The sequence below is a fragment of the Maniola jurtina genome, chromosome 25 (genome assembly GCF_905333055.1).
Source record: "Maniola jurtina chromosome 25, ilManJurt1.1, whole genome shotgun sequence".
Classification (NCBI taxonomy): Eukaryota; Metazoa; Arthropoda; class Insecta; order Lepidoptera; family Nymphalidae; genus Maniola; species Maniola jurtina.
This window is the reverse complement of record NC_060053.1, coordinates 2,686,091-2,699,556: the sequence shown is the minus strand read 5'-3', so window position 1 is coordinate 2,699,556 and position 13,466 is coordinate 2,686,091. Positions and strand designations below refer to the sequence as shown.

Sequence of the window (13,466 nt, the reverse complement as noted above, 5' to 3'; positions counted from 1 at the left end):
GTGATGTTTTACTTCTCAATACAATGTAAAGCCTGAACAGAAATATAAAAAAAGTTCCCGACCCAAAAAGAGGGGTGTTATAAGTTTGAGTGTGTATCTGTGTATCTGTCTGTGGCATCGTAGCTCCTAAACTAATGAGCCGATTTTAATCTAGTTTTTTTTTGTTTCAAAGGTGGCTTTGATCTAGAGTGTTCTTAGCTATAGACTATGTAGTCTATGGTCTATGGTCACTAAGGAAATGGACTTGTATAAATTAGTTTCACGGGTTTTCCGCAATATGGCGGTAGGCATAAAGCATCCTCAGGAGATGTAGAGGATGCTCCGGTGTCGGGGCGAAACGTGCGTTGAGTGGTTTTGGGATCTGTGTGGTGCTGCGTGGTGGTGCGTATTGCTTGCTTTTGGTGGCTTTTCCTGCATGTTTAGCAGTGGGAGGGTGGGCGGTGCACATCGCATGCTGCTGTCTGGTTTAGTGGATTATAGCAAATTAAGCTGTTGGTTCCCTGTATATCATGGACTTCCGCAAAGTAACACCTGTTTCTATACAACATTTTTACAGTTATTTTCAGAAGATGTTAGTGATAATAATCGTGACAAATGACTTGACATGCATTTCACGGCACGGAATAGGCCAAATTCGGACCTCCGAAGTTGGTAACCCATCCAGTTACCGATTTGGGTCAACGTTGCTTAACAATCGCAATAGATTGATTTGCGTTGCCACAAATAGGCCTTAATATGTCCTTTACCGTCCATTAATTTAACCCCCTCTTTACAGACTTACTGAACCGAATTTTCTTGGATTATAGCTAAGACCACTCTCGATCAAGCCACCTTTCAAACAAAAAAAAACTAAATTAAAATCAGTTCATTAGTTTAGGAGCTACGATGCCACAGACAGATATACAGATACACACGTCAAACTTATAACACCCCTCTTTTTGGGTCGGGGGTTAAAAAACTAACGAATAGGTTTCTCATTAAAAAAGCCGTCTTAACTAGGGCAAGTAATATTTAACTTTTACATTCACCGGGGCATCCAACGTCCCACCGCCATCTCTCACTAATTAGTTTTTCTCATTTAAAGTCTAGATTTTTAACCCTTTTTTCTATTTATCTATTCAGATACAATTTAGTTCTTAACTGCAATCTCATCAGATGGTAAGTAATGATGCTATCTGTAGAGGCTCTAGCGTGTAAGCATTTTAGAGGCTACGTTCTAGGCATCTAGCCCGTTGTAGCGAGTTGTAGTTCCAAGAATTGTAACTTAAAATTGTGAATTATAATATATATTTTTTAGTGTTCATTTCTTTTGTTTTACTTTCTACCCTGGTAGAGAACACGGCGCTATATATCCAGCAACATCCGTCGTACATCAAATATCTGTACAAATATACCTGTACACTATCTACTAGTCTCAGAGGCATTCAATGGGTGATGGAGAGAGCTATGCCTGGAGTTTCTCCACGTGATCGAATCAGAAATTTAGAGATCCGTAGGAGAACTAGTGTAACCTACATAGCTTAACGGGTTGGAAGCTGAAGTGACTATGGGCAGATCACATAGATGTTAAGGGTCCTAAGGTGCTAAAATAGTGACCTTGCACTGGAAAGTGGGGCACTGGAAGACTGACTGACTGACTGATCGCACAGCTCAAACTACTGGACGGATCGAGCTGAAATTTGGCATGCAGATAGCTATTGTAACGTATCTGCTAAGAAAGGAATTTCGAAAATTCAATCCCTAAAAGACTGAAACAGGGGTTTGAAAGGGTAGTCCACGTGGACGAAGTTGCGGGCATAAGCTAGTCACACTATATTACACTTATTATAAAGGCGAAAGTTTGTATGTGTATGTGTGTATGTTTGTTACTCCTTCACGCAAAAACTACTACACGGATTAGGCTGAAATTTAGAATGGAGATAGGTAACATCCTGAATTAGCACATAGGCTACTTTTTATCCCGGAAAATCAAAGAGTTCCCACGGGATTCAGAAAAACTTAAATCCACGCGGGCGAAGTCGCGAGCATCGGCTAGTTGGCATATAAAATTTCACTTCGAAATTGCTTAGAAAAGGAAATTGCACTTTACAAATAGAATTTCAATATGTTTCCCCGACAGCGCCATAAAGTAGAAGACACATTACAAAACGATCGTGAGAATGGCATTGAGAACTTATTGATGCCACGCCCTGACTTCGCTTGGTTGAAATTCCTGGAAATCCTTTCTAGAGTTTCCTGGAAATGAGGTATCAATATACACAGCGCTATTTAGCGTCAATTATTTAGCGTCGAGCCTCGATAGCTCAACGGTTGAGGAGCGGACTGAATTCCCAAAGGTCGGCGGTTCAAACCCCACCCGTTGCACTATTGTCGTACCCACTCCTGGCACAAGCTTTACGCTTAATTGAGGGAAAAGGGAATGTAAGTCATGATTAAAATGACTAATATTCTTTTTTTTTAAATAAGAGAAAGGCCCGGAAGTGAGAAAGTTTTTAGGCTCATTTTCTTTCTTTCTTCTTTCTGGGCTGGTTTCCTCACTAAAAAGTTTTCGTTGAAGTCCCTGCCGAAGTCTTCACTCCAGCCATCCAAGCTCGCTCCAGAAGCGGAGTAGACCACCCATGTTGCCGAGGACTTCATGGAGTGAGGTTAGGGATCTCAAATGGCTCTCGCGTTGTTCTAAGCTCATAAAACTATTGAACAACATAATGTAAGACCACAGGTAAATTTCGAAATCTATCTCACGCATACTGAAATACTGTAAGCCATCTGTAAGCATAAAAATGTCAATATATCGTTAGGTTTATGGCGCCATATTTCAAGCGAGAGATGGTCCCATTTCGACAGAGTGAGCTTAGAATAAATAGGTATAGAAAGGTACTTTTCTTATCGAACACAGAATTTTGTAATAACTAGCTGACGCCCGCGACTTTGTCCGTGTGGATTTAGGTTTTTCAAAATTTTCCGGGATAAAAAGTAGCCTATGCGTTAATCCAGGTACAGATTTGGTAGAAATTTGGAATGGATAATATAGATTATTCCCCGGATTAACACATACATACGCTACGTTTTATCTCGAAAAATCAATGAGTTCCTACGGGATTTTTCAAAACCCGTATCCACGAGAACGAAGTCGCGGGCATATGCCTTTTTTTTTATTCACTATAGGTAAGCGCTTGACCACAATCACATCTGATGGAAAGTGATGATGTGGTCTAAGATGGGACGCGTTTACCTAGAAGGTGCCTATTCACTCTTGTCTTAAAGATACCCGGATTATAATTGGTAGGAAACACAGATCGCGGGAGAGTATTCCAAACCTTAGCCATGCGTATGAGGAATGAAGACGCAGAACGTTTCGCCTATATGCTAGTAAAATATAAATATAAACGATATTGTTTTGTTATTTCCATTTTATATTTTATACACTATATCCAATTCCCGTGTACAACCTCTGGCTACATGTGATACAACGGCTGTGGTTTTTTCCAATTATTTAAAAGGCATTCTGAAAGCCAGTGTTGGAATAAAATGAATCAGCCATTGGTTTCTGACCGCGTGTTATCATCACACAAACTTGTTGATAGATTACCTTTTTGCTGTTCAATGCTGACTAGGTAAACCACCCAGTTTTGTTTGATTTTTAAATGCTCTAGGCTGTCACTGGTTTTTAACCCCTGACCAAAAAAGACGGGTGTTATAAGTTTGACGTGTGCATGTGTGTATCTGTGTATCTGTCTGTGGCATCGTAGCTCCTAAACTAGTGAACCGATTTTAATTTAGCTTTTTTTGTTTGAAAGGTGGCTTGATCGAGATGTGTTCTTAGCCATAATTCAAGAAAATCGGTTCAGCCGTTTGAAAGTTATCAGCTCTTTGCTAGTTACTGTAACCTTCACTTGTCGGGGGTGTTATAAATTTTTAATTTACACTTGTTAGTCGTAATATTTTTAGTAAGACAGTAAAGACGTGGTGTTGATAACGGTATAAGATTCGAAACATGCTCGCTACCTATAGACCTCCATAAGAAAGCTCAGAGTTATTCAGTGGGCGATGGAGAGAGCTATGTTTAGAGTTACTATACATGATCAAATCAGAAATGAAGAGACCCGTAGAAGTACCAGAGTAATTATAAAACAAACAAAAAGTTTAAAAAATATATTAAAAGTATGCTCCTGGAAAAAGCATATTATACAATCGAAGATTATGTAAATGTCTGAGTAACTTTTAACGTAAGCAATATTTCTTTAAAATTAAAACGCACTCGAATAATTTTTCGTCATCTATACATATAATAAAATTGTAGAAAAGTGGTGTCTGTACAATGGAAATATATAAAAAAAAGTAGCAGGGGTTGTTATTATATCGATGCCGAACCCGAAATTGTACTTATTTTTTTTGTCTGTTTGTCTGTGTGTTTGTGCACGCTAATATCAGAAACGGCTTATTCGATTTAGATACGGTTTTCACTAATATATTATAGTAAGCTTCACTTAACATTTCGTGTTTATTTAATGTCAATCGGTTCATAAATAAAAAAGTTATGTCAATTTAAAGAATCACGGCGAAAATTTTTAACGTACAGAGTATATGCTGCCCGAAAAGTCACTATTCCACGCGAACGAAGTCGCGGGCACAGCTAGTATCTTAAACATTTCTAACAACTATGAGAATTGGACTACATTTGCGGTCAGAAAAACGTTATCACTTTTACGTATATGAAAAACTAGCTGACGCCCGCGACTTCGTCCGCGTGGATTTAGGTTTTTCAAAATCCCGTGGGAACTCTTTGGTTTTCCGGGATAAAAAGTAGCCTATGTGCTAATCCAGGATATTATCTATCTCCATTCCAAATTTCAGCCTAATCCGTCCAGTAGTTTTTGCGTGAAGGAGTAACAAACATACACACACACACACACACACATACAAACTTTCGCCTTTATAATATTAGTGTGAAGTGTGATTAAAACTAGACGATCCTCTTAAATTTTACTAGCTTTTCAAGCTACTGGACGAGCAAAAGAAGCCACTTGACCATCTCGGAAGCTCTTAAAATATCATTAAACTATCCAACTGGGCCCATTCACCACGAATCATTAGCAAGTGTCAGAGGGCCCAAGGCAGAAAATACAAATCTGAGAGGGTCCCGAACAAAGCCTATATACCCAAAGTAATTTATCAAACGTAACAATATCTGTCGAAACAATGAGACTCTTTGTTTAATTGTTTGAACAGGAATTAATTAATTTAACAAGGATTAATGAGATTTTTTTATTTATTTACTGTTCCTTATGATATAGGTACAACTGTTGCTTAGCGGAACAAATACAAGTGTAAATTAAAAATTTATTACACCCCCGACAAGTGAAAGTTAACAGTAACGAGAATAGAGCTGATAACTTTCAAACGGCTGAACCGATTTTCTTGGATAATAGCTAAGAACACTTTCGATCAAGCCACCTTTCAAACAAAAAAAAACTAAATTAAAATCGGTTCATTCGCTTAAGCGCTACGATGCCACAGACAGATACATACGTCAAACTTATAACACCCCTATTTTTGAGTCGGGGGTTTAAAATGTGTAAAGCCGTAAAACAGCTAATATTCCCTTAAAAAAACACAATCAGTAAAAAAATATCATGTTTTCGTGTCGGCATGTTGTTTTCGTAATTTCCTCTTTCGTTTAAAACATTTTCACTGGGTCTTCGTGCTTGTTTCGAATATACCAATTAGGTAGATTCGATTAAACAAGCACGAATAAAATAATACTTTTTTAAACTCTTTTGCTCTATTTGGGAGTTCGAACTCTGTGTTTTTGTTAAACATGAGAAAAATTATGGCGTTGCTTTAACGGCTGAAATTATAGGAATTTTTTAGGGTTTTATACCTCAAACGGAAAAAAGGAACCCTTATAGGGGCACTTTGTTGTCTGTCTGTCCAATAGTTTGAGCTGTGCGTTGATAGATCAGTCAGTCAGTCAGCTTTTCGTTTTTAACCCCCGACCCAAAAGAGGGATGTTATAAGTTTGACGTGTGTATCTCTGTGTGTATCTGTCTGTGGTATCGTAGCTCCTAAACTAATGAACCGATTTTAATTTAATTTTTTTTTTGTTTGAAAGGTGGCTTGATCGAGACTGTTCTTAGCTATAATCCAAGAAAATCGGTTCAGCCGTTTGAAAGTTATCAGCTCTTTTCTAGTTACTGTAACCTTCACTTGTCGGGGGTGTTATAAATATTTAATTTACACTTCTGTTATTTAGATTTTAGTAAAAATTCCATGTCCAATGTTCTTTTATGTTGCCGGATTAAAAATAAATTGAATTCCCGATTCTACAGAGCAAATAAGTAAATAAATAAATACATGGAAAGAGAGCAATGTACAAAAAATCGGCCATTTTTTCTGCCTATTTTTAATTGCACTGACGTTCAGCTACCAATTTCCATTTGGTTTTGAATTTTTCACTACTACACTTTCAAGTTTTCAAATTGGCTGGTGAAGTCAAACATTTTGTTTTTAGTAAATAAATGATTTCACAGCGCTTTCCTATATTTCATTTGATTTAATAAAACATGTAGGTATTTCCTGTCATAGATAGATTTAGTTTAATTAGCGCTTGGTGCAAAAGATTGTGAAAATAAATGAAAATCGTGATTTTTATTTAATAATTCTCTTTAATAATGAATTATAGCCCCATAAACTTATATACGCTATAAACTAATATACAGGCATAATAAAAGCTGTGATAGCCTAGAGGTTAAAACGTCCGCCTCCTAATCGGAGGTCGGGGGTTCGATCCCGGGCACGAACCACTAACTTTTCAGTTATGTACCTTTTAGCAATTAAATATCACTTGCTTTAACGGTGAAGGAAAACATCGTGAGGAAACCTGCATGCCTGAGAGTTGTCCATGTTCTCAAAGGTGTGTGAAGTCTGCCAATCCGAATTGGGCCAGCGTGGCAGACTATGGCCTAAACCCTTCTCATTTGAGAGGAGACCCGTACTCAGTAGTGGGGCGGAAAATGGGTGAATCATGATGAAACTAATATACAAAACATCACAATATCATTTTATTAGTACAGTCCGAGACCCATCCGCGTCTATTGTGATTTATATCTCAACCAGAAATCTTCCAGAAATAGATGAAATAAAATAGAATCCAATCTAGTTTGAAAGTTCAGATGCCAGCGGTTTTATTCATTGACATGGAAATCGTCGGAATGGCTTCTACTTAGCATTCTTAGGGAACTAGGTTGTGAACTATTTAGTATCTATTGCTTTGAACACCCACTATTTCTGTAAGTAGATAGGTAAATAGGGTGTAAGTAAACAAAAACGCTAGAAAAAAAACGAAGATGAGCGATAGTAATGATGATTTCTGATAAGGTACAACAAAAAACGCGAGTTTAAAAAGACCTGTATTTTACAAAAGTCAACGAACGTTACGTAAATAGGCCACTCGGGGTCAGTTTTTATTTAAAAAAAAGTATATCACACTAATATTATTATAAAGGCGAAAGTTTGTATGTATGTGTGTGTGTGTGTGTGTGTGTGTGTGTGTATGTTTGTTACTCCTTCACGCCAAAACTACTGGACGGCTTTGGCTGTTTGTAATGGATATAGATAATATCCTGGATTAGCACATAGGCTACTTTTTATTCCGGAATATCAAAGAGTTCCCACGGGATTTCGAAAAACCTAAATGCACGCGAAGTCGCGGGCATCGGCTAGTAAAATAATAAATGGATAGCACGAAAGCCTATCGTTTCTTACTTACTAGGTTTTTGCATCAATGCTTTCTAGAAAGTCGTGTTTGTATTTACATTCCGCCCAGAATCTCATTTCCATACTCGGTATTTCTTAATACATCGCCGAAGTATGCCTCCGTTTAGTATTGGGGCAATACTAGACGGAGGCAACGCGCTTAGTATTCGGGCTGCGATTCAATTCTCGGATTTATTATGTTTAATCTCTAAGAGCATATTGGTAAGACCATGAATCCACATCAAAGGATCGCTGGTTCAAATCCTAAAATCCTGAATCCTAATCCTGAATCTGTCTACTTACCGTGTACTAGATGATGCCTAAGACTTCGTCCGCGTGGATTTAGGTTTTGTTTTTAAATCCCGTGGGAACTCTTTGATTTTGCGGGATAAAAGTATCCTATGTCTTTATGCAGGATACAAGCTAGATTGAATCAAACAGACGATGTCCGAAACTTCATCTTCTTGATATAAATTTTTAAAGAATACCTTTCCCTATTTGATTTTCCGGGATAAAAATAGCATATGTCCATCCCAAAGATGCAAGCTATCTCTGTACTAAAGTTCGTCAAAATCGGTTAAAGCAATGGGTCGTGATAAGACACACACTTTCGCAATCATATAATATTAGAGTACCTATGGAACTATCCATAAGACAGTTTAATTTTTAGAGTATGTAATTAATTGGTTTCTGCCGAAATAATTTTCTGTTGTGATAACGATTGACTTTCCAAGTTTAACACTCTGAAAAAATTTTTTTTACATATTTTCCCGTGGGAAGCTTGAAAGACGCCGAACCAAAGCAAGAAGACATACATACATGCAGGAGAGAATATTGGTACCTAATGGTATGCAATTGGTGCCCCTTTTACCAGCCACTTAACGTTCTCCATATATGTAGACAGCAATTAACACGAGAAATAGCACCACTCCAGCGAACGAGGTGTAAATCGTCAACGATACATTACCGAACTTCGTCAATTGGGGTGTAATTGGGTCCATTACACGACAAATTGGGTGAGCGAATTGCGTTCCCGCTCAAAGCAAATGGCGGACCATTTCCAAAGGCGTTTCGGATGTTTTGTTATTTGTTGTTTAAGTATCATACTTCTCGTTCTGAGAAGATAACCACGCTAGGTTGTAAGTTTGGGCGATTTATTCGAATAACAATCGAATTTGATGATGTTATTCTATCGATTCGTTCGATAACAATTGAAGAATCGAAAAACGATCGATTGTTTCAATTTGTTCATCAGCGCGTTGATTTGGGCCGAATGAATCAAAAAACATCGAATGCAAATGTGCGATTGATTTAAATTTTCGATTTATTCGTTCCAGAACGGTTTGCTTCGCATTTATAAAATAAGCAATGAATGAATCGAACAATCGACTGTCGATTTTTTCGATTGTTTTTATAAAGACGGATAAATTGACAATCGTTTGCCAAATTGTTCGATTAATCGATTCATTCGATTGTTTTTTGCAACAATCGTCAATCGCCCATGGTAAGTCAGCGGTTGGTTGAAACGGAGACTCCGCGGGTAGGTATATTTCTTAGGTCACGTGACCTAGGCATGCTAATACCTACAATTGGGTATTTGCCTACTTTTGAATTTGATAAATATTATTACTTTATTATTATCTAGGATAAAAATAATGACGTAGGCTGAAAAAATATTAAAATCCAATAAAGATTTATAAAGTTACAGGCATTTTAATTTTGGAGTGGGAGGGTCTTCTATCTCTTTCTCGCAAAACGAATATTTGTACGAAACCGCACGAAGCTACTATGGCATTAGTGACAGAGTGACGTCATAATGCTATTATCGCTATCTCTGTCTAATCTGAAATACATAAATGCTTATAACTTTTTTTTATTTGATCGATTTAATTAGTTTTTTCAGTTTACGTCATTATTTTTATCCTAGTTTATAATAAAGTAATAAAAAAATTAGAGTAAAATACCCTATTTTCTAGGGTGAAAAGTGCATATGTCAAGTTTCGTGTGGCACATAAGCCTTTCGTAAAAAGGTGTTAGTCACTTTCTTTAGTTTCTACCTCCATGCTTTGAGGAACACGTAAGTTTTACGATTAAAATCTTGTATTACGCTAATTCTTGCATAGAATTTTTAACCGCCGACCCAAAAAGAGGGGTGTTATAAGTGTGACGTGTGTATCTGTCTGTGGCATCGTAGCTCCTAAACGAATGAACCGATTACTTTTTTTTTGTTTTACTTTTTTTTTTGTTTTACTTTGTTTTTAACAATGATGTTCAATGATGTTATAATAAAATTGTAATATCATTGGTTTTTAATTTACTTTTTTTTGTTTGAAAGGTGGCTTAATCGAGTGTGTTCTTAACTATAATTGAAGAAAATCGGTTCAGCCGTTTGAAGGTTATCAGCTCTTTTCTAGTTTTGTTATAGAGGTTTTTGTGTCGGGGGTTTTTTAAATTTCGCGTGTGCTGCGCGGATGAAGAAATATATCAAAATAAACAAGTGTAAATTAAAAATTTATAACACCCCCGACAAGTGAAGGTTTACAGTAACTAGAAAAGAAGTGAAAACTTTCAAACGGCTGAACCGATTTTCTTGGATTATAGCTAAGAACACTCTCGATCTAGCCACCTTTCAAACCAAAAAACTAAATTAAAATCGGTTCATTAGTTTAGGAGCTACGATGCCACAGACAGATACACAGATACACACGTCAAACTTATAACACCCCTCTTTTTGGGTTGGGGGTTAAAAAGGCTTCCCGTAGCAGTTTGTAAGTATGTTTGAAGGGGGAATCTTTTGAATTTAGAATGTGAAAAGGGCGAGCAAGAAAAGTGCTTCCCTTCACTTGACCGGTTTTTTAATATATTATTACCTAAGTCAGGATTCTACCTTTACAAACAATATTATTAATATCACTCAGCTTTGCCAATCCTCATTTCTAAATAGCTAATGCATTCCAACCGCTGAGGTGCGCCATACGCTTCCGGCGCGCGGATTTCCTGTTACATTTACATATTGGAGTTCCCACTACAAGCCAAGGGTTTATAATAGATGTTGTTATAACTACTATTAATATAAATGCGAGTGCCAACCTGTCTGCCTGGCAGTCTTTTTTACTAGGGTATGTAAAAGCCATAAGCAATGGTCATAATATTTTATATCAAATCTTTGAAAAGATCAATCGCCGAGTTTCTTGCTGGTACTTCTCGGTAGGAAAGGCATTCCGAACTATTGGTAGATGCATTTGACTATTCAAAAATACTTGTAAAAGTTCAATTGAGATTTTTTTTTCTTTAAAAAATAAGTGAGCTACGGAAAGTGCCGCTAGCGACTAGCTTCACACTATGTGTTGGTACTCTCGCATTTTACTTACATGTTGTAGACGGGCTCTCTCTGTCACTTACTCCATACAATCGTAGCCCCAATTTCATTTGAATACTAAGTGTACAGGTATATTTGTACAGATATTTGATGTATATATATCTGATGTTGCTGGATATATAGTAGCGCCGTGTTCTCTACCAGGGTAGTAATATAAACAAAAGAAATGAACACTAAAAAAATATATATTATAATTCACAATTTTAAGTTACAATTTGTAAACGTCAACATGATACAACGGGCTAGATGCAACTAACCAAACTCGCTACGGCTCACACGTCGTAGCTCGAAAATGCCTATTTACTAGTGCCTCTACATCACACCACCCCAAATTTTTATCTTAATAAAAATTAAACAAATACGAATTTCTGCAACCTTAATTTTATTTCACAATATTCGTTCTTCATTTTTCGACAACCCTAGCAATGTTTCCGATCCGCTTACCCAACAAATCATAATTTAAACACGTCACCCAGTTAAAGTGTTCCTTTGATTCGATGCATGGTACATCTCTTAACACATCATACTTGAGATGAGGTCACTACAACTTGAGCGGGTGGCGACGGGGTCGCTGTGGCAATACCACGTTCAATTGTTGCTATTCCCACGCCATCCAGCCTTCGTTGCACTCAACGCTTCGAATGTTGGTTACATTACATTTTACATTTACACACTATCCAATAAATTATAACAATCGTCAACCACTCTAACACTCTCAATAATAAGGTTTAGTTATGACTTGTAATAAAAAATAATACATGAATAAAATAAAAAATAATATATGCGGATCGGGGCCATTTTACAATACTTATTTCGTAATACTTATTGCTTAATTGCTAGTTGATACTCAAATTATTCTACTGATACCTAACGGGCGTTTTGCTGACTCTCCCACTCCGAGTAGTACGGATTGTATGAGTCGGCAAAACGTCATCGTCACTAAATCTACATTTTTTCTTACATGACGTTTCACCCGGCGTTTGTCGTGGATTTTCGATATCCAGAACAAAAGCCGGTTTCAACCTGTCAATAGAAATATGGGCCTGTCTATTGGGTAACTGTACTAAGTATGCTTTTTCCAACCGCTTTATGACGTCATAGGGACCGTCATACGGTGGTTGTAGACACTTACGCATTACATCGTTTCTAACAAAAACTTTTTTACAGTCTTTTAAAGCAGGGTGCACAAAAATAGTTCGAGAGTCTCTCTGTGTCTCGGGTTTCGGTCTTAAATTACTAATTACCTGTTTCAACTGCTTTAGGTACTCCTCACCGTCCGTTATCTTACTATCCGATGGTTCGAAAAATTCTCCAGGGAGCCTCAGAGTTCGCCCGAAGGTTAATTCCGCGGCACTTACCCCTGTGTCACTGCGTGGTGCTGCACGCAGTCCCATCATAATGGTGTGCATTTCTTCAACCCACGACCTATTGTCCTTTAATCTCGCCATTAAGGCGGCCTTAAAACTACGATGCCATCGTTCGATCGCGCCATTACTCTGTGGATGGTACGGAGTCGTCCTTAACTTATGAACCCCTAAATATTTCATTAACTGTCTAAAGAGACTGCTCTCAAATTGCTTTCCTTGATCTGAGCTCAAATTAATAAAACACCCATGTCTAGTAATCCATCCTTCATACACGAGTTTGGCTACTGTCTTCGCACAAATATCTTTAATTGGAAATGCTTCCGGCCAACCTGTTTCCCTATCGATCATTGTAAGACAATACCTGTACCCTTCTTCTGAAATAGTAAATGGACCTGTAATGTCAATGTGTAAATGACACATTCTATCTACTTTTGCAAATTGCCCTAAAGGTGACATAGTGTGTCTGTGAACCTTTGCTTTTTGACACTCTATGCACGACCTAGCCCAAATACCTATATCTTTATTCATCCCAGGCCAAAAATAATTATTAGTTACCATTTTCCTTGTTGTTCTAATGCCTGGATGGCTGAGGTTATGTATTGTTTCGTATGCGATACGCCTAAACTGTTTTGGTAAGTAAGGTCTAGCCTTATCGCCTCGCAAGTTACAAACAATCGGCTTATTTACACTCGGCAAGTCTATTTTTATTAGTTTCGTATTACCATCTCTTGTTCCTAGCAATTCTGTAAGCTCTTTGTCGTTCGCTTGCGCAATAGCCACTTCTGTGAAGTCAAGTACTGACGGGCACGAAATTGTTTCAACTCGCGATAACGCGTCCGCGGGCGCGTTCTCTTCGCCTTTTGTATAGCGTATATCCGTCGTGAACTCACTAATAAATAATAACTGACGGGTCCTTCGCGGCGTTTCTTTACTACTACTTAGCTTTTTAAACGCAAACGTTAACG

General features: G+C 37.6%; 1 long non-coding RNA gene across 1 annotated transcript; it reads left to right on the top strand.

The window, feature by feature from the left end:
• Positions 1-1,872: 1,872 nt before the first annotated feature.
• On the top strand, positions 1,873-3,104 carry LOC123878061. Its single transcript, XR_006798738.1, has 2 exons — positions 1,873-1,923; positions 3,032-3,104. It is a non-coding gene; the product is annotated as an uncharacterized LOC123878061 (long non-coding RNA).
• Positions 3,105-13,466: the final 10,362 nt, after the last annotated feature.